The 21,626-nt window shown below is 35.2% G+C and overlaps 1 long non-coding RNA gene across 1 annotated transcript; it reads left to right on the top strand.

Moving 5' to 3' along the window:
- The first annotated feature begins 5,913 nt into the window (after positions 1-5,913).
- On the top strand, positions 5,914-15,017 carry LOC112991543 (uncharacterized). Its single transcript, XR_003261322.2, has 3 exons — positions 5,914-6,071; positions 10,919-11,002; positions 14,864-15,017. It is a non-coding gene; the product is annotated as an uncharacterized LOC112991543 (long non-coding RNA).
- Positions 15,018-21,626: the final 6,609 nt, after the last annotated feature.

A 21,626-nucleotide genomic window follows, 5' to 3' on the forward strand; every position in this document is an offset into this window, starting at 1 on the left:
CTTAAAGGCCACCAAATGGGGCAGGAAGCACAGAACAGTAGGCTGGCTGTAGTAGCATTCGCATTCATTCAAGTCATTCTTGATCTGTGTTTGATATGTCAGACTCTGACCCCTCCCCCCTTAAGTTACAGTTACCTGACAGAAAAGTTAATAAAGAAAAAATGTTGAAAACTTCATTGCCTTGTCTTCATTCATACAGCTCGTGAGTAGGTGTTTCACTAGTAGACACTTGAGAAAGGTGTAGAGTTTAAAATATGCTGGAGCTAGTCAGGTGACATTTGAGCTTCCTTAAGGAAGGGCTATAAGATCAAATCCTTTTGTACTTAGTTACTCAATTTCATAACAACTTTTGTATACATATGAAGACCCAAAGAGGAAACAGTTGCACTTTAGATAGAAATTCAAATATGAGGAATTTGACAGTTCCATAGCTGGGAAGGATTAGGCATTATGAAATTCCCCAGAAAACTCTGATGTCATTGATCATATTTGCAAGAACAGTTTACAAGAACTGTACTGCATTCTGCCTGTTGTTTCAGCTTACAAAAACCGAAAGTGACTTTTAGATGTTCAAAATAAAGCACAATCAAGTTGTACTAAACATGCTTAATGCAAAGTAAAAAAGGTCTGATTAATTACTGCTGTTTTATGCAAATTTATTTTATTTTGCACTGAAAAAAGCCATATTGTCAGCTGTCTCACCCGAGTAGAATAGTAAAGTGGTGGTGAGGTGCACTAACTGCACTAAACCTGTATGGCTGTATAACAAACAAGGTGCTGACTGTTCTTTTCAGCTGTTATCTACTGTCCTTCCGAGTGCTTTTGACATATGTCATTCTCATAATTTTTACTGCTGAATATTGAAGGAAGTAGATGAGATGTATTCAAAGAATGTTAAGTGATTGGAGATGGGTTTTTTTAAGATGATTTTGGTCTGCTTCTCTCTCTCTCTCTCTGCCTCAACAATGAGTACTGCATGAGAAGTTCCTCATGCTCTTCAGTGTTGCAGGTTCCTACTACTGTTCTTAAAACTAACCTAATTATTTAGGTGCTGATACTACAACACTGTCCACATGTTTAGGTGGTCTTCATGGAGCTTTATCAAAGTCATTAGGGTAAGATGTAGGTTCTAGGATCTGATTTAAGGGAGGAAAATGGCAATCGGTGTCTATCATGTTTATGTTTTAAACTTTGCTTGTATCAGTTTTCTGCACTACTGATACTTACTTCGGATTAACAATCTTGGAAAATTTATATATTAAAAAAGAAGTTACAGTGATTGAATTGGAGTCCAGTATTCTACTTTTTCTTGAGATTATTTATGCTCCTATTTTAAAAACTTTAAATGGTGTATGTTGTATGCTGTGAAAAGCTTTTTTCACTCCTTCCTGGAAGGACCATGGAAGAGTAAGTATCTTCATATTAGAGGCATTTTTATATTAAACTTTATACTTTGAATATCCATATAACATTATAGATGGACTTTGATTTTTCTCCTTTGAAGGGAAACAAGTGTGAATTTGATCTTTTTATAAAGACGGGGGACAAAAAAGAGGGTTCTAAAACTATTAAATTCAGGGATGTTGATGAAAGCAAAATTTACCTGACTCACAAGGCTAATGACTATTCTCTGCTTTGTATACTCAATTTTTTCTCTTCTTTAATCTAATGTTACTGTATGTTTCCTGAGTTACATCTGTGATATCCTTTCAACAATATCTACTAACTTTCAGTTTTCAAAGGTTGTAAATTTAACCTATAGTTCTGATTCTGTGTGATTTGCCAAGACACTTTTTGGCATTTATGGAATAATGTGTATTGCTCTCTGCTGCCAAGGAACCATAGTTTTATCAAACAGACCTGTGATCATATTTTAGACTTAACAGAAATCTCACTATATATTAAACATCCAGAGTTATTTCCATGCTGCAAAGGCAGGTATTAACTTTCATCTGCAGGTCACTATCTATACCTTGTGATGTAATTTCACTCATATTATTGTATTTGCTTTCAGTTTTGCTATAGACACGATTCATGTAGCAAAAAAGAAGGTTGGATATATAAACAAACATAAATGGGCAGGTAAAGGAGTGAAGAATGAAAGTGCTGTTGATAGGATACACATGCATATTAGCATATTTCATGTTCACGATGCTGTGGAGCAAGATAATGGTGGTTGTACTTTAAGGAAAAGAAAAAACAAAATTACTATGGCCCTTGTAGAAGCTATCGATGTATGTTAAGTGAATTTGCTCCCTGCTGTGGGGAATTTCTTCATCCTAAATCTGGAGCAGAGATCTGACCCAAGGAAAGTATAAAAATTCTTGTGGCAATCAATGGTTTTGATCTGCTCTTAGCTCTTTAATATCTACAGTTTATTGTGTTATGGTGATTTAAGTATTTCAATTTTTTACCAGAATAGTTTGGTTGGAACAGCCCATAGTATGGATATGATTACAGTATAATAATAGTGCCTTATACTAATGTAATTTATTTGCTTAAATAGACAGGTTTATGCTGTCTCGGTATGAATGTCCCTTTATGGATAGTATAATCTCCTATCATGAAATTTTTAATGTTGCTTATTTGAAATCAGTATAGTTAAAGCAGTACAAGCACTGCACAAAGACCCATTTCTTTAATGATCTGTTTGCTTTTTAATAGTATTTTTAGATTGGATTGGTGTAAATCTTACTATGTTTCATTGGAACATGAGCTAGCTAATTATATATATAAATGAAATGTGTTTATCAGTGTATCTAGATATTTATGACATAGTGCAAAGTGCATAATATCATATATAATTATATAACATACCATAGTACCATAATAACATATAATTTCAAAGCCTTTGAAATGATAGTAGTTGGTGTGGTGCTTACACTTCCTCCATTTCCTTTCCCAGAAGAGAAGCTAAGAAATGGGAGAGACTAATGATCCAACTGAGGCTTTAGCCGCTCCTTGATAGCAGGAATGCTTCTGCCGTCTTCCAGGAAAGTGTTGCACATTCTGAGTCTACATAAATTTAGCATTCAGGATATCTTGTGGCCGGCTCCACAACTTGGCTATGCGTTGTTTGAAGCAGAACATTTTGGGGCTTATTTTTGAACCTGCCATCTTCTAGCTTTGTTTGGTGCTTTTTTAAGATGAGTAGCCATTCCCTGTATTCTTCAGTTTTTTAGACTTACGGCATATCACAGTTTCAGCTTCCTTTTTTCTACGCTGAAGAATCCTTGGTTTAATTATTCCTCATCGGAAAGCTGTCCCATAGCTTTCTTGGCCCTTGTTACCCATTTCTGTACCTTTTCTAACTTTGCGATATCTTTTTTGAGATGAGGGGGTCAGAAGTATGTAGGTTGTACATACAGTACGTTCAAGTATATGTATTGTGTCATAATGATATTTTCTGTTTTATCCCCTATTGTCCTAGTAATTCCTAACATTTGTTTTGCTTCCTTGGCCATTGTTGAGCACTGAGCTGGCTTTTTCATAGAACTCTATACTGTAACTCACTTCATGTTTTTCTGTATCAAACTTCCCGTTCCCTTTTGTCTCCCCTTCACTCTGTATCATAAAGTCCTTGTGCAAGTCTTCTCTCCATCTTTGTTTTTATTACACAGGTAGGTAAATATCATCAGTGAAGTCTATAATCGCAGTATTTACCTCCCTTCTAAGTAATACTTTGAAAAGTAACGTGTAATATGCTGAAAACATGGTAATATGTTGAAAAGCATTAGCCCTAGCACAAGTGCATGTGGGTCTTCATTAGTTTTTTCCCTTCAGAGATGACCATTCACTCTTCACAGCATTACATGTCTGTTTTGTTACGCTGTTCTATGCTCTGTAATCAATGTATTGGTTTAAGACATCTTCTGATATGTCCCACATAAGAAAGGATTCTAAAGTGGAAACATCCCTACTCTCTTCCATTGCTAACACACACACAAAAAATCATTTAAATTTGTTTGCAAAGACCTTATTTCTTCTGACTTACTCTTACAAATTTTTTATAAATCTGCAGGCTTCTCTTTCAGGTTGCCTACAACCGAGGTATTCAGAATTAAATTTGTTACAAATTTTCATGCTTCTGCTACAAAAATCCTTAAATTTTTTGGTCTGTGTTGTTCATTTTTATATGTAACTCACTAGAATTTGTTCTTTTCTACTGTTTCTGACACTGACTGTTGAAGGTATGAAATCATCCTTGAAAAAGTTTTCTTTACCTTGTTGCTTAATTCTTGTGATAAATCTAGAGGAGAAGACAGTGTGTTTGGAGAAATACTTAAAATCAATCTTTGGTTTTTTGGAAGTAGAGTTTTATCTAAATTGGATTTGTTCAACACTTAACGGCTGTTTTAGGTTTCTAGTTTTTAGTTACAATAACTTTATTGTCTATGTTTATATTAGCTACGTTATCACTACTGTTCTGTAAGCTTCCATTGCTGCAGGCATATGTTTTGTGGCTGTTTTTCATGTGAGTCTTCGAATCATTTGTTAGGATTTAACAGTACTTTTTTGTGGATTTTAAGTATTTCTCCAAAGACACTGTCCTCTTTTCTTCTAGATTATAAGAATTAATAAATGGGACTGCACTGCACAGGCAGAAACCTTACTGATTTTTTTTATGTACTACCTGTATTTTTTTGCAGCCAGCTTCAGAAGAATCTTCCTTACTCCAGTTTAATGCCATGGTTCTTGACTAACTACTAGCCAGGGGAACTGATTAAAATGTATACAAGAGACTAGTCATGGAAAGTGAATGCCATGTGAATAAATATTTGTTCCAGTTCTAGAAACATGCATTAGTTACTTTACTGATGTGTAGAGAGTAAGTATTTGCTTAAGATATTTACTGCTCAGGAAAGGAGGACATTATTAGAATTACTCTTGCTATGGATGCTCTAATTCAAATATAGTGCTGCTTAGCAGAATTATAGTGAACTTTGACCTTGAGAAATCTAATTCCTGTGGCTGCTTATTAGCACTTCTAACTCTTCACAGAAGAAACCTCAAAAATCTTGTCTGTGGAAGAAACCACAGAAAAAACAGAAAATAAACAGCAGTCACTAGATGTCATAGTAAAAATTGCACAATTGTAGTTAACACAGTAAAAAAAATACTTATGTTATGCTCCAAAGACTAATAGTCTGCTTTTGCTTTTAAGTAATTCTTTTGTAAAAATACATGTTCTAATCTAATTATGCCATTTTGCAATAATACAAGAGAACAGAAATATTATTGAGGATCCAGATGCATCATCTTTGTACAAACTTGAAACAAAATGGTTCTGCTGTATGTGCTCTGGTTTATGCAAAAGAGTATTGGCTATCGTAGTGGTGCTTGAAATGTGTTAAAAAGAAATAGTGCTGTAATTACTAGCTATCTATTTATGACTCTGCAATAATTAAGCTCAACTTTGAGCTTAATTAAATTTTCTGTGACTTTTTTCTACCGATACAATTAGAGTTAATTCGTATCACTTCCTTAACTTAAAATGTTAGAAAGAAAATGAGAGTTGGGAGGAAAAAAATACACATGCAGGAAAAATGACAATAAGAAACAGCTAACTACATAAAGATGTTACCATTTCTTAAGAGTCCAATAGTAATATTAAAGTATTTGCTGTTTTAATGTTATTACAGACAATGAAATGATAAGATATTAAAACATAGATGTCATGAAAATTAGTTAGAGTACTTGAGGCCAACAGCACTGCTCTGGCATCAGGATGAGTGAGGAAGAGAGAGGAAAAATGGATGAGAAAACAGTAAAACTGGTGGGCAGTTTAATACTATAGTATATGACAAGCGTCAGTGTTAAGAAACTGTACAGTAACATAGTAACTGCAGTTTGATTATTTTACCTATCTGCCACTCACTGATCAATCTCCAGCAAGATTCTCCAGTCTGAATCCTCCAGATTGTCCAGTTGCCTAAATCAACTCATAGCATGTATTTTCCTTTCAAGCCATCTAGCTGGAAATGTTGTCTTCCATATTGCATGCAGAAGGATCCACTTTCACTTCACAGATTCATGCTCCTGCTGAGATAACAGGCAGTCTGGAAGCACTGGTAAGTTTGAGTTGTGAATTCTTGGGAGATTCAGGTGTAGAAATATTGCATTTGTATTTTTGTAGTATACTCTTTTAAAGATCTGTTGAGTTAGACTCAGGATAACTAAAATTGCAGTGGATCCATTTTTCTAGCTTGCTACTGCGTATATGCATGAGTACGTAACGTATGTGTGCGCATGCATATGCATACACATAAATGAAGGGCAGTTTTCAAAGCCAATTGTTTAGCTCCTGCTGATTTATAAAAAGTTACTGGGCTTCTGGAAGTACAGCCAGCAGTCGAGTTTGTTCCTACAGAGATCATATGCTTTCTTCTACAAAGAAAACATTTTTCATTGAAAGTTTCAGTGACTAAAGAATGAGAGATTATGCCAAGGCTAGCCAAATGTTAGACAGCTGGTGCAAGGCTGAAGAGCTGTGAAAGAGCGCATTTCTTCTATGAACTGCATTAAGGCTTAGTAGGGTGTGTGCTCATCCTTACAAAACTAAGAACATCTATGGTTCATCTGTGATTCTTGAAAAATTCACGAAAATAGATGTAGGAGGTGAAACGTGCACACTTTCCCAACCCATTGAAAATAGCTGCTTTGCAATTTGGCCTCCATGTGCAATCTGGAACAGCCTTACCTTTAACTGATAACAAGGTGAGTCTGCCTGAGCAAAGCCCAAGTAAACAGGTTTTGTGCAAAGAAGTAATGAAAGTTTTTTCATTTTGTTGAGAACGGAGTTTTTTTTCCATCCCATTTGCAACCTAGCACTAGGATGATAAAGCATAGTTGGCATCTCATATAGAATACAACTGTAGTTTTCTGTGAGGTGAAGGGATAAAATTTCACTGATGCATGAGTTAGTGCCAAGAAGGTTTGTCTTAAAGGTCTTTGTCTGTGTAGCCAGTGTGAAATCCATTTTCCTTCGTCTGTTTTCAAATATCTATTGAAGAAATAAAAGAAAAAATGAACTAGAGAAACAAACAAAAAATCGTGAAAAAACAGAACCAGTGAAGCATGGCTGTACTAAAATTTGCGTAAATTATAAAAGCAATATTTAATACTTCTAACTTTTGCACTTTGAGCCTCATAAGAGATAGTGTATGAACAAAACAGAGCAGAGTTCACTGATGTTCAGGTAATGATTGTGGACAGACTTGGCTGCAGCCATGACGTGAAAGTGAGACAGTGTACAGCTAGGTGACCATTCTCTCAAAACATGAGAAGAAGAAGAATGTACCAAGCTTGAGAGATAATGGAAAGCTACAATTTCTATAACTTCTCTTTCCTTCTGAAAAAAGTCTACCCCTGTAGCTCTGACTGAATAGTCTACAAGGTGCATTGATGCACTAGTTTTCTGCAAATGCATCATGGTTTAGCCCCACACCTGCTGCTTCTTCTTGGTTCAGTTATTTATAACCACCAGCCCAACATGAAATTACATATTCTGCTCAAGCTGAATTAACACATAAGGATGTGAGACATTTCTTACACTCTGTACGCTTTTTGGAGAAATTAAACAGATCTTCTGTCATCTTTCTGCATGCCTGTGTCCAAATCCAGCTTGTGTATGAGATTGAAGAATCACAGGCTATCAAATGTGCATGTATTTCAAGTTGCATTCTATGTTAGAATAAGCTAAACACAACATGTAATTAAGTATTTTAGTATAGAAAAAATGAGGAACTCTCAGCAATATTCTACTGTTTTGCAATTTTTTCCCAAAACTTTCTGATAAAAGTCGAGTTTTGATGTATTTGATTTGTGTGCCTTGAGGAAGCAATGGGTTTTGCATCTTCACTGGGGACAAAAATCCTTGTCATATTAAATCTGGAGGGGAGCATTAGTTTTAAATTTGGTCTCTCTCTAAATGTGCTATAGAACTGTGAAATAATGCAGCTTATGGGGCAATGCATCAGACTGGAGGAGAAAAAAGCCTGCATTAGACATCAATAAGGCTCAAAAGGTTATTAAAGAAATAGTATGGATTTTTCTCTTCTGGGAGTGTGACATGCTAAAGAAAGTATATTTTGCATTTCTGCTAAATAAACTTAGTCCATCACTCAATATATCAAAGACTTGGAGGGGGAAAAAAAGCCTTAATCTCCCTCATCAATGCCATAGTAAGCACTAAAAGACTGTTTTATTGCTCTGTTTCAATACAAAAGATCACCTTATTAGAAAAAGTTGATGAGCAACAATAGTGTACTAAGTTTGGACAGCACAGCAAGTAACTTCACTCTAATTTTCTCTCTAGTATTATTTGTTAATAAGATGGAGTTTTAAAGTTGTTTGTGTAACAGTCACACTCCCAGGATTTATTGATCTGCCTTACTATGAATTTACATGGTTGTTCAGTTGTGTTATATGTATCAGTTCATATGTTTCAGTTGGAAGTTTTCATTGTTTATACTTAGCCACTCTAGAGTTAAATATTGGTTTGCTGATATTAATTCCATTAAAGGTAAATATAAAGACAAAGTATTTTAGTAATGCCAGCATCTCTACTTAAAAATTGGTTAGTTTGTACAATAGATTTTTAGTGTATGATAACTGTTGTATTCAGGTACTAAGATATGGTTACAGAATAGACTTCATTGATAAATGAAATAATGGTATTTAAACCTATTGTAAGATATATCAACTTTGCAATAGAATTTCCCATCTCCTCACCTAGCCACTGACTGTGTGGTTTGTCCAGAGCTGGAAGTTTGCTGACTGGCTAGCTGCAGGCCATGTCAAACAGAACTGTTGAGCTCCTGCTGCGTCCTTTCCCTGAATGGGCTCATTACCTTTTGGTTTTTCTTCTTTCACTCAGCCAAACTTGCGAAATGGAAAGGAATTTGTATTTGAGAACTTTGCCCTCTATTATTTTGGTTGAAACTGTCAAGATACTCAATGTGTTACTGGGGAGACAAAGCAGGGAAGTGAGATAGGCAATCTGACTGTGCAAGTCTGATTTCCTTGGAAAACCAAGCAAGTCACACTGAGTCATGGACATTGCATAAATATCATACTTCTGCAGCCGAGATCTCTGCTGGTTAGATTAAATAATGAAAACATAAGACACATTAGGAAAAGCTTACATGTAATATAGTAACTACATAAAATGCATTGTTACTAAGGTCAGTAAGCAGAATGATAATAGATGAATCTAGTGAAAGGCAATGCATCCTACAAGGAACAATGAAACCTATTGATTAGAAATTGTAGTCACTCAAAAAAAAAAAAAAAACACACCTTTTATGAGTAGAGAAAGTTTCTATGCATTGCTTAAGGGTGAAAGTTTCTACCCATTGTTCAACACTGCCCAAAAACAAACAGTAGGTTAACATATTAAAAAGAGCAAGGAAGTTAAAATGTCATTATATAACTCAATAATGTATGATCCAATACATAATGCTTGGCTCTGACCACCCTATTTCAAAAAAATTCTAAAGAAATATATAGAGAGCAATTTCAGAGATGAGAAAAAAAAAGTTTGAATCTCTTAAAAAAAAATATATATATATATATATATATATATGTCTGTGCAATAGTTTAAAACACTGGAGACAGTGATTACATATCTTTGGTCTGCCACAGATTTCCTGTCAGACCATGAGAACATTCTGTAAGCTTTCTCCACTTTAATTTCAAGTTTACAAAATGAGAATAGTAGAGAATAATGTAAATAAATATGAAGACAGGCCTACTCCTACTTTCTGTGCTCACTTGAAATTTGAAAAGAGAGAGTAACTATTTCATAACACTACTGTCAAAACATAAGAATTAGTAATTGCATCAAATTATAAAGACAGCTAAACCAGAAGAACTAAAGAGAACAAGATAAAGATATTAAAGATTTTATGTCACCTTAGAAGGATACAAAAATACATGAGATAAATTGATAGGTACAATGCATTTCAAGTTGTATGAGGCAGTTGGTGACTAGGATATATGATAAATAAACACATGCACAGATCAAGCCATCACAGGTTGCATACTACTCAGTCTTTTCAGTTCTGTAGTTCTGTGTGGACATCTACTCAGCTTTGCAAGAACTTACTTGTTTGCCCTCTATGCTATGTGATAACAGCTACTGTTTTTGAAATACACCTGGCCTTGAAAGTAGAGCAGTCACATTCATACAGCATGGCAGCTGAGTCCAGTCTAAATTAGCTCTTCTTTGGATTAGCTTGGTGCTTCTGGTAAACTCAAACTTTCCACAGATAATATAGCTGAAAATATAGAGAAAGTGAATGGACTGCCTTATTTATTCTCAGATAATATAAGGCCAAAGATAAGTAATGAAACTGGAAGGCAATGCACTTCAAAACAGTAGAATGAAATACGTTAAAGCAACATATAACCTGAGGAAATACAAAGAATCATTGAGACAATTTACTAAAACATAACATAAAATAATTTGCTTATATGATTAAAGAGAATCTATGGTGCTACTTTGGGTAAGGTGTGAGAATTATATGCACAGTCATGATTCAAGGCTTAAGCCAATTATTAAGACTACAATCTGACAAATTGCTAAAGCACATAAGAACATGCCTGGTTTCATTCAAGGCAATGGAACTATTCATGCTTAAAGTTGGTATGCATTTAAGTGCTTTGCTGGCTCGGGAGCTCATAGTTCAATGGTAGAAAGATAATACAACTATGGGCAGCTTCTTTCAGAGGTGTCTATTATATCTTTCTTGTACTTTCCCCTGAAAGAGATAGTATAAGTTACTGTCAAAGGCAGGATCTTACAGTACATGGACCACTGGTATGATCCAGTACATAGTACATATGTTTTTATCTTTTACTGTAACTAGCAATTTTGGAAAGCTTGTTTCATTTTTCTTTCTTCTGCCGTGCACAGAGAAAAAAAGAATTATGAACACTATCTTCTACATGAATCTGTCTGGTCTCTCCAAAAGTAGAAGACATGTATCCATTAGGAAATGTAAGTTATTAAAAATAAAATGTACATGCTGGAACAGACAATGAAGATTACCTTTTTTTAAACATTACATAGCATCCAGGGTTTTTTTTAAGTAGATGGGAAAATCATTTCATTCTTAAGTAATGATGTAACTAAGCTTGTAGCCCAAATGGTGTTCTCATTCTTGGCAAGTAACATTAAACAAAGAATATACGGTTTTCAAATGCTATTAAGATTCAGTAAAAAGCATTTATGCAAACAAAATGCTGTTATTGTGTCTAGAAACTCTTATTTATCTTTAGAATGGAGCCACATTAATAGTTTTAATATGTTAAAATGTGAGGTCCTTGATGCAGAGAATAATCAAATTCTGATCATTTTGCTTTATGGTACCATCATTCTGTGATCTGAATTAGTACTATGCACAAAAGAAAAAGATCTGAATGCTGAAGTTTCAGACACTGAAGAAGTTGTGAACAAATTATCTACCATAAAAGTTTTTCCGTTCTTACTCTCCATGGAAAATATAGTTGTGTTTCTAAATTTGAGTTGTATTTGCTGAAATATCTAGAGAAAAGATGTGTATAATATTATGCAGCATCAATATATCAGTTTATTGACTGATTAAACTTTCTTTTTTTTCTTTCTCTCTTGGAATCCTGAAGTAGTGGTACATTGAACAGACATCATGAATCTTAGATCAAAGTGGTTGGTGACCTCATCCAACACTTGTTAAAGTCAGTTGTGGGATCTCAGTTGGTACTTGGTGTCCTCTATTTTCTGATGAGTGCTTGCAATTCTGTCAAGAAAGATGATGGTATTGAGTACAAATATATAGAATGAGACTTCATATTCATTTTGCAGAGAACAAATGAGGAATGAAGCTCTTTAGTTAAGAATACTGTCCCTTATGAATGAACAGTGTATTCTTGTGACACTGACCCTCAACATGAATTTTCAGTTTTAGCTTCTATGTTTTTACATAAACATTAATTTATTATAAAATAGTGTATAGTACCATCATTGGCATGGAACTGTCCTTTTATACTTGGAATGGAAGTCATTCACATGAGGATTTCCTTTCTTGCCCCTTAAAAAAAAGGATATTATATACATGTGTTCATGCTTAGCTGAAGAATTCTGTTTACAGTAGCATTCAGAACTACCTTTGTGAAGATATTCAGCATGTCAGAGTAAAAAAAACTTTGTAAGTTTTCAATGAGGAAAAGTTAATATGGCTCTTTATTTTTCACCCTTCAATCTGTCTCTCCCTATTATTTGTCAGGGGAGAGGAGGCAAAAAGGTACTGTACTCAGCATGTCTGTAGTTGGGATTAGAGCATGAGGACTAAGAATAAGAAGAGGGCCTTACTCCTCCGGACTGGCAGGTGCAACTAAATAGACCATATGATGATCTAGCCATACAAAGAGTCAGCAAGTTAGAATAGGAAGACTCAAGAAAGGAATTTCCTAATGCCAGGGAAAAGTATACATGACTAATTTGTGCCATCGGTTTATCTGGATGGCTTCCCTAGTAAGTTTACATTCCTTAGCCATTTTCAATCATATTTGACAGAAGAGGAAAGGTCTCAGTGATACATTCCCATAGTCTGAATACAGGTAATGGAGAGGGACTCTTGTAGAGGTCTTGTTGAGGAAAAGTCTGCAGCTGTATTGGTCACCAAAAAAATACATGGGAGAAATTTAATTTCTTTCCCTTTAATTTCTTCAGCCACAAAAAGCACTTCAACTAGTGTTTGTATCTTTTTAAACATCTGCTTCAATTAGTGACAGGATAAAACCCATAAGGAATTGTGTTAGTTTTGATATTGTGGAGTGGCTTGTCTCAATATTTACCTAGTGCTCAGGAAAAATGATGAGAAGAAAATGAGAAACAAAGTGGAAGATTGGAGGAGAAAAGAATTGACTGTGATAAAAGAGAAATCTCAAAACAAAAGAAATGATTGTGACATTCACTGGAAGAAAGAAGGAACAACTGTACATCAGCTAAAAACAATACTGCTGTAAAGCATGACCTTCAGACCATTTGAATGACTGGATAATTATCAAGGAAAGTAAGATATCATAAGCTATTTCTGAAATAATATGCAAGCAAAGACAGAATGTTAGTTTCCATAGGTTGTTTTGCCATTGCCTTCATTTGTTCTGTTACTAAAGTATCAAAAGGTCTAGGAAGGGAGAAAGATGAAGGAAAAAAGGTAAAAGAAGAAAGGAGGAGGAGAAAAAACCTGGAGCAAAATGAAGGAAAAAAGGGAAAAAATGGTTATATTAATACTATAAAATTAATACTGTAACAAAAATAACAGCTATCCAGTGAGAACAAAAAAACTGATGGAGTAAAATTCTTCTATGCATTCTTCTATGGGAAGACACCTTAGGGTTTCAAAGCTTCAAAATTTATTCAGTGGTGTTTTTGTGGACAGAGTGAATCATTCCATCTCCATAATGAATCCACCCTGAGGAACACATATATATATATATATATATATATATATATATATATATATATATATATATATATATATATATATATATATATATATATATATATGAAGTGGAGATTTTCTGAAGACTCTCAAATTGTACATTTTTGGTAGTGGCAAGGCAAGCACAACAAATACTTTTCTATCATTTCCATAGGAAAAGGCACTTCCAGCAGCATAAATAGTGCCAACAGACTAGAAGTGAAGCAGTCCCGGGGGACAGGGGAGGAAAGGTACCATTGTTTGGGAGACAGGGAAGGTCTTTCTTTGTCCTCTGCTGCTGTGAGACAGTGCTCTCTCCTAATTCAGATAAAACATTGCAGGCTTTTTCGGAATATGAAAAGCAAGTCTAAGCCTCAGTGGATTCCTTTTTTAGCGAAAATATGGAAAGTGTATCACTGTCACAGTCTAAGGCAGCCATGGAGTTGTATAGAGGCCACAGGACTTGTCGTGGTTAACTGTGAAAGAAAATTCCATCTTTCTTCCATCTTTCCAGATAACCTGGTTTATTCTGACTTCATGATAGAATCCAAGATCTTGTTGCTTATTTTTAGTAGTTCTACTAATAAGCAATATGTTATAGTCTTATTACATACAGTAAAGTGTATTTGCCTATGTCTCCATCCAGTTCATAGACCCATTCCCAGTGTTGAGGAATTAATAAGTTTTCCTTCAGCATAATACAAGATCTCTTTATCACTAGAGCTGCCAGAATTAACTAAACATCCACATGAAATTCAGTCTGCCTGGTATAAAACTAAAATGATGCAATATGTCTGGATTACATTTTCTGTTTCTGAGAATCTTGGTGGCAACTCTGCATATGATCATTTTGCAGCTTGCTATGCTGTTTACTAACTTGATCACTAACATTTTTTGTAAAATTATGTGCAAAATAACAGAACTAATGATGTTTGTTTTGTATATATTTGTGTCTCAATTTTGGAGTCTAAGAAGTTCTAGCTCATAATTTAGCTCTGCCCAAGGTTGAGAAATTTGTATATTTTCTCTCTCTCTCTCTCTCTCTCCCGTTCTCTTTCTTTCTCTTTCTTTCCCATCTGCTACCTCTCATGTAAGAATTCTCTGACATCTAATTAAGTGCTAAACTGGGATCAGATAAGGTCTTTCTCCATCCAAACACCTGTTGTCACAAGGCTTACTGGAATTCAATCTTTTGGACATTTATTTAGTATAATTTACAATTTAATCTTTTGGACATTTATTTCTCTGTGAAATTTGACCCAGGCTTTAAAATTAATTGGGGAATGTACAGAGGCGAAAGTGTGACCATACTGGGAAAACAAAAGAACAATTTAATTTAGATTTTAAACAATACTTTAGGCAATCTAACCTTCTTTTGTCTCCATTTCTATTTTTAGCTTTTCATGTTTGCGCTAGAAGATCTTTTATCTACAAAGATTTTACCAGCTCAACTAGATACCAGGCAGGAAGGTTAAATGCAAAAGGAAATTGCAGTAGATCAGTTGGAGTAACATGGAGCAAGTATAAGCTGCAAGCAGGAAATTGTAACATGCCAAGGTAAAAGTTGTTTTGTGAATTTGCCAGTGTGCTGAATACACCAGTCTGATACATTGTCCACTTTCAGTAGCTCCCTAAGCTGTAGCACAACCTAAGTGTACAGCGGTAAGCAGCAGTTCAAGGTGGGAAGTATGTGTCATTATTTAGTGAAACAAATACCATTTATGTGTGGGTTAGGCTTTTATAGCTGAGTTTTCTATTGTCTAGAGAATAGTCTTTAGTGATGCTGAGGTGCAGTATTTATACATGGAGTTACAGTGTTTGGCTAGAGAAAGGAGGGATTTCTAATGGGATTCTTCACTTTTGAGAAGATTTGTGTGTTTTGCAAAAATTCTTATATCTCATGTTACGTGGTGCACTGAGGAGGCAAGTAAATTATATTTCAAACTTACATTGGAAATGAGCCTCCCTTATCAAGGACAGCTAAGCATTACTGACAGCTTAATCTATCTATAGGTGTAACTATAGGAGTGGAATTGTAGCTTAGGCTTTGTGCTCATACAGGGTCATTAAAAGCATAAGATGTCCTTTCTTTCCCACCACCCAGTTCTTATAGTGGATACGAAAAGCTAAGGGATGCTGCATGTCTACTTACTTTACAGCAGATTGAGTGGGGAACAGACGCTGGCCTTGCTGTTTGAATTCTTTGAATGAAGCTGAATGGATGCTGAGTTTTGCTGCTATTATAGACAAAAGAATTTCTGCTAAAGGTTACTTTTGTCTGAGATGCTTTGCAAACAAATCAAACCCCTAATTTATTCATAATAGTAACAGTATATTGTAAGTTTTACAAAAAGCCCACTTTTTTGATGCAATTGTGTTTAATTGTAGCATTTATTACTATTATAACTACTAAAGGGCAAAAAGTTCTTCACTCACATGCACAGCTTCTATTGCCAAAGACCCCCGGAATTTCCCCTAAAATACTCTGATATTCATCTTGTTGCCATAGCTACGTCTTTCTTCCATGCCGATGGAGCATATGGTAAGAATGCTTTAATTGCAACATGCTCCCTGCTGTCTAAAGTAGTTTTCACAGCAGTATTTTCAGAGTGTTTGTGAAGTGTACCATATGGTTACCACACTTCAGTTCTGACCAGACTCTGGCTATTACCAAAAGGCATGAACAGCACATCTTCAGAAGCTCATGTTCTTTACTCCTTGTCTCTTGCAGCAGTGCATTTTTTGAAGAAGATATGTAATGAACTAGACTTCATTAAGACAGAATAAACTGAAATCAGTTGCTCTGTAAATGTAAAACTGCTGCCCACATCCAGGACACTAATCTGTGGCTCTGCTAGCACTAGGTGTCTTTGTACACCTCTTGAATTCACTTTGTAGTTACTTTGTTGAATGGCTTAAGGATTGAAGAAAAAAGCTGAAAATATTCATTAGAAGGGTGCAAAGCAGCTGAGCTATTGTGATAAACAAGACAACTAATTTATGCAAATACAGCCATCTTTTGGTTAGCCTTTCCTTGTCCTTTGCACATTCATCTCACTACAGATTTTTGTCCTAAATTTGGATCAGGAATTTTTTGGCACATGTGTAGTTGTTGTTTGGCATCTAACAATAGAATTCTGTTTCCCATTTTGGCCTATAGGGTGGAGTTTTAAGTATATTTAGGTGCAAATTCTTGTTAAATTCAGAGAGAATTAAATACCTTTACAAATACCTTTACAAATGTAGCCCTTAATATAAATACCAATTATAAATGCATCCAATACATTGGGAATGCCATGGTTGGGACAAAATTTTTGCAGTCTAACTTTGCACTACAGGGAGTTTTCATGGATGGGCCTGGGAGGTTAGTCTTCCTCCAGACTTTAGTAAAGGAAAATATTCCTGTTTAAATTGTGTTTTATAGTGATTATGAGACAATCTGGCATAAAGAAGGTAGAGGATAGTATAGAGGGAGCACTGGCTGTGAGCATCACTTTTAAAAAGTAAATTTAGCTAACACAGTTATTTCTAAATCAAATGCCATCAGAGAAAGGAAGAAAATTTACTCTTAAATGCTTAAGTTTTCTTTGAAGATTTTCCTATGGATTTTAACTGACCTTTCCTTTGGCTAAGGGGTTCAAATAATGAATGTATAAGCTTGCTTCCTAGGCAGCTTTAGTTTTCCAGGCTTCTAGGTTTTCACAACTAATTGTTTATTTCCTTCCCTTCTCATGAATTAAAAAACAAAAAAATCAGGCTGAGTCATCTATTTGATCAAATATTTGATAAAACTTGTGATTTTGGCTCACAGAACAGTACATTCCAATGAAAGTAAAAAACCTGAGCAATCTTCCCACAGGGAGGGTACCTTACTGGGATACTAATTTACCATTGATATAAACCAGAATAGCTCCATCAGCTGCTGTTTTTGCATAATAAAGGAATCTAATATTTTAGCTGCTTAAAGACTGTATAAATAGCATCAGTATGTCCATTGCTAAAGCTACAGCAAAACCCCTAGTACAGACTGGAGATTGGCACAGCCATTTCTCCACCCGGAAAGACTTTATTGCCTTCTGTGTGAGCAGTTTATGTGGGTTTCAGAAGCACACAATGGCAGATTCTGCTTCGAGAAGCTCGCTGATTGAATAAGCAGATCTCTTTCCTGTTTTCCTGTACCTGAATGGAAGATGACAATTGAACTGCACATCTATGCAAAAATGTCAAGGTCGGTAAAACAATTTTACTTCTGTCTCAACTTTGAGATCTGACATGCAAAAGTAAAAGGTGTAACATACTCATTTTCTCACCTTCCAGATAAAGTAGCCAGAAGAAGGATCAGGAAGATTAGGTGTAGCTTTGGTGAACTACTCGCAGAGCTCAGCTATGTTGGCACATGACAGTGCCAATTTACAGCTAGCGCAACCCATAAGTCAATTTGTATCCCTCCAAAGTGCCAAAATAGCAGGAAGAGATTTCTGATTTTCTGAACCATAATTGTTTCCCCAGCATTTTAGCAGGATAATAAGGTAATAATCCCTTTGTTTATGAGTTGGGCCAGTAGAGCTATGACAAGGATGCACATCGTCTGACTCTCATCAAGTCACTACTTTTCTTTCTTTGCCTTATTGTCCCCACATTTTTAAGAACATTACATGTTGGGTTTGAAAATATTACTTGGTTAGTGTTTATAATGTGCTTTGAGTTCCACGCAGAGTTCTGTTAAAAATTCATAATAAAAGTTGAAACTAGTGGAAACTCAGCTTAATATGATAGGACTTCTATAAAGGAAAGTACTGCCTTACATACCTCTGGGTGATCTTTCACAGGATCAGCACTTTTGCGGATGGTGTTGATCCAGGTGATATTATCTATGTAGATATTTTAAAAGGCGTTTGATAAGTCCCTCACTGAAAGCTTTTAAGGAAATTGATGAGCCGTAGGACAAAAGGGAAGGAAGGTCCTTACATAGCTAGATGGTTGGCTATAGCACAGGATAAAGAGGATAAGAGTAAACAGTTAATTCTTGCAATGGACAGTGGTCACTGGTGGAGTTCAGCAGAGGTGGGTGCTAGGACTGATTCTATTCAACATGCTCATAAATACCCTGGAAATGGAGATGAACAGTGAGGTGAAAAAGTTTATGGAGGATACTGTGTTATTCAAGGTAGAAAGGAGAGGACTGAAAAACTGCAGAAAGAACTTATAAGACTGAGTGACTTGACAGTAAAAGGGCAGTTGAAATTCAGTGTAGATAGATGTGAAGTGATACACATGGTGAAAATAGTCTGAACCAGCTGTAACTGTTCAGGAGCAAGATCATTCATTGCTCAGTAACAGTAAAAAAAAAAAAAAGAAAGAAAGAAAAAAAAGCAAATCAAATATTGGACAAACAATATTAAACAAAACAGAGAACATCATTATGCTGTTTTATGCATCTATTATTTAACCACGATTTGAATACTGTGCAAGTTCTGATCTCTTCTTCTAAAGAAAGGAATATATTAAAACTGAAAAAAGGCTCAGAGAAGGCAAAAAGGATGATGAAGGTATAGAGTAGTTTTCACAGAAGGAATGGTAGGCTAGGTTTCTTTCAGCTTGGAGAAGGGGTCATGTAAAGGGCTGGTGACAGAGATCTACAGAATCTTGAGTTTCATGGAGAGGGCAGACAGGGATCTGCTGTTCACTGTCTCTTCTTTTACAAGAACTAAGGACCATCAAATGAAGCTGGCTAAGGCCAAGTTCAAAACAAATGAAATATGGTAGTTCTTTATGCAATGGGTAGGAGACATACAGAGCTGCTTATCAAAGGATGCTGTACATGCTCGAGATTCATGGGTATTTTAGGGAAGAGTAGACAAACACAAGAGAAATCCACTGAAGGTTACTAAATAAAAAATCTGCATTAAGGTCGGGAAATAGTCTGACCTGGCACCTAAATCACCTCCAGGAGGCTGAGGGGCTACCAGATGGAAAGTCATGTCTGTTTGCTCTATGCTTGCTCTTTTCTGAGCATCCACTTGCAGCTACCGGGGGGAAAAAAGGTACTAGGTTAAGTGGACTCTTGGTTTGAATCTGTAAATGCGTTTCTGATCTTACATAAATCTTATTTCTTCTGCTCAGCTCCAAATGTTGAGCACTGCATGCTGGGAATATGAGAAGTTTGAAGAATCAAGACCAAAGTAACCTAATTAGGAATTGTTAGAAATGTTGCATTTTGTGTTATTCGGCTATTTAGATATCTAAGAATTTAGAGCTGGTATTTTCATAAAATGTGAAGGGAGCTTGACTTCCAGAGCTGACTGAATGGCAGTCAGGTTTAGAAGCTTCATTGTATTTGGTGTCCTTGAAAACCGGGGCATAAAATAAGAATAATAATAATAAGCCTAGCTATGATTCCAATTAAAAATATGGTGACCTTTGCACTTTAATCAGAGATTCATCTCTTTTTTAATTCAATTAGACTATTAAGCTATCGTATGTACTTTCAACACAGGGTGACTACAAACTCATGTTTTTGCTTTAAATTTTCATCCCCAAAGTCTAAAAAGAGAAAAAGCAAAGAGTTCAAAACCAAGCTGACGTTAATCATGATTTTCCAGGAAACATGACTGTTCCATAAATGTACTCTGTTGTTCATTTAAATAGAATAGTGCTCTCTGCATTTGCTGATTCACTGAGGCTCATGTAACCCTTTAGAACGTGTAACCCTTTAGAATGTCTTTTTTTTGAAGACTCAACTGTTTTTTTTTAGCAAAGACTCAACAAAAATTTATATGGTTGCCTAATGCATATGTTTCTTAAAACCTGAAACTAAACAAATTAAGATCTAGAAGAGTATTGCTGTCCAAGATTCTATTAATGCTTTCAAATATTTAATCTGAGAATTTATGTATGAGTGGACATTCCCAAAAGCATATGCATTAGATTAACATTCAGTCTACTACAGCTACAGTGCATAACATTTTCTTTAATGAATTCCAGGGGTTTCAGAAGAGTATATTTTACATTATGAACTTCAGCTTTAGGCTGTTATAGCAATTAAACCTTTGTTTGTTCAACTTCATGAGATTTATGCAAGTTTAGGGCCTTTGAAAATAACATTGTTATATTAGTATAAAATTGTAGTAATGAAGCAGTGAATCAAAAAAAAAGCAATGATTCATGGTCTATTCGGATGCTACCATGCCATCCATCATTAATATACCTACTCAGTTCATGGTTAAGTAAGTCTCCTAGTTAGCATACTAGGACCCTGAGTTTCACCTGAAGACTGTTGCTGACTAACTAGAAAAAAAGAAGTATATATGTATCTAGCACAAGATTACTGATAAAATTAGGAATTTGTTTACCATATTAAGGTATTTCCTTATACTATTTGTTGCTTATTTGTTGCTTACAGTGTATATTCATCTTCCATAATCATAATCTTCTGTAAGTGTGGTGCATCTTATTGTTCGGTGGCATGTCAGATTCCACAAACAAAATCAAGTGGTAGACCACAGCCTGTCTCTTGGTCTGCACATCTAGTAAATAATAAAGTGCAAAAATTCACAATTTTTGAGTTGCAGAGAGGGGTATTTTTGAAGTTCTGAAATATGTACAATTTTGAGAAAGCAGAAATTAATGAGGTAAAGTAGATAAGAATTTTGCTACTAACTTCAGTGGGTTCAGGAGTCCAGTCTACCAATACAAGGAGTATAGATCACTATTATTTTGATTTTTTTCTCTTTCTCTGGCTCTAAAAAATAATTCTTTTAGTTTGCTTGATGGCATTTAGCATTTTAAAAATTTTAATGTATTACTCAATTCATAAGACATAGTGCATCAGTTCCTGTATATCTGGGCTTTTATTCAGAAAGATGTTTAATCTAGTTTTTCACTGTAAACACGAGTTGTCTTGTTGAATTAAAAGTATCATTCAGGTACATGAAAGTTATGCTCATGTTTAAATGCCTTGCTGCATGGCAGATTTAGTTCTTAAAGGAATGTATGCCACTTGCAACTGTTTATAACAAACAATTTTTATTTTGCTAACAGAGGATATGTGTTTGGATCAAGGCAAATAGCTGAAAGGCTCTGATGTATTGTCTTCTGGTATCATTGTAAAATTGCTCTTAGTAAATCAAAGTGCCTAGCATAGGCAAATCTGTTTTAAAT

Source organism: Dromaius novaehollandiae, chromosome 1 (assembly GCF_036370855.1).
Source record: "Dromaius novaehollandiae isolate bDroNov1 chromosome 1, bDroNov1.hap1, whole genome shotgun sequence".
NCBI classification, from domain to species: Eukaryota; Metazoa; Chordata; class Aves; order Casuariiformes; family Dromaiidae; genus Dromaius; species Dromaius novaehollandiae.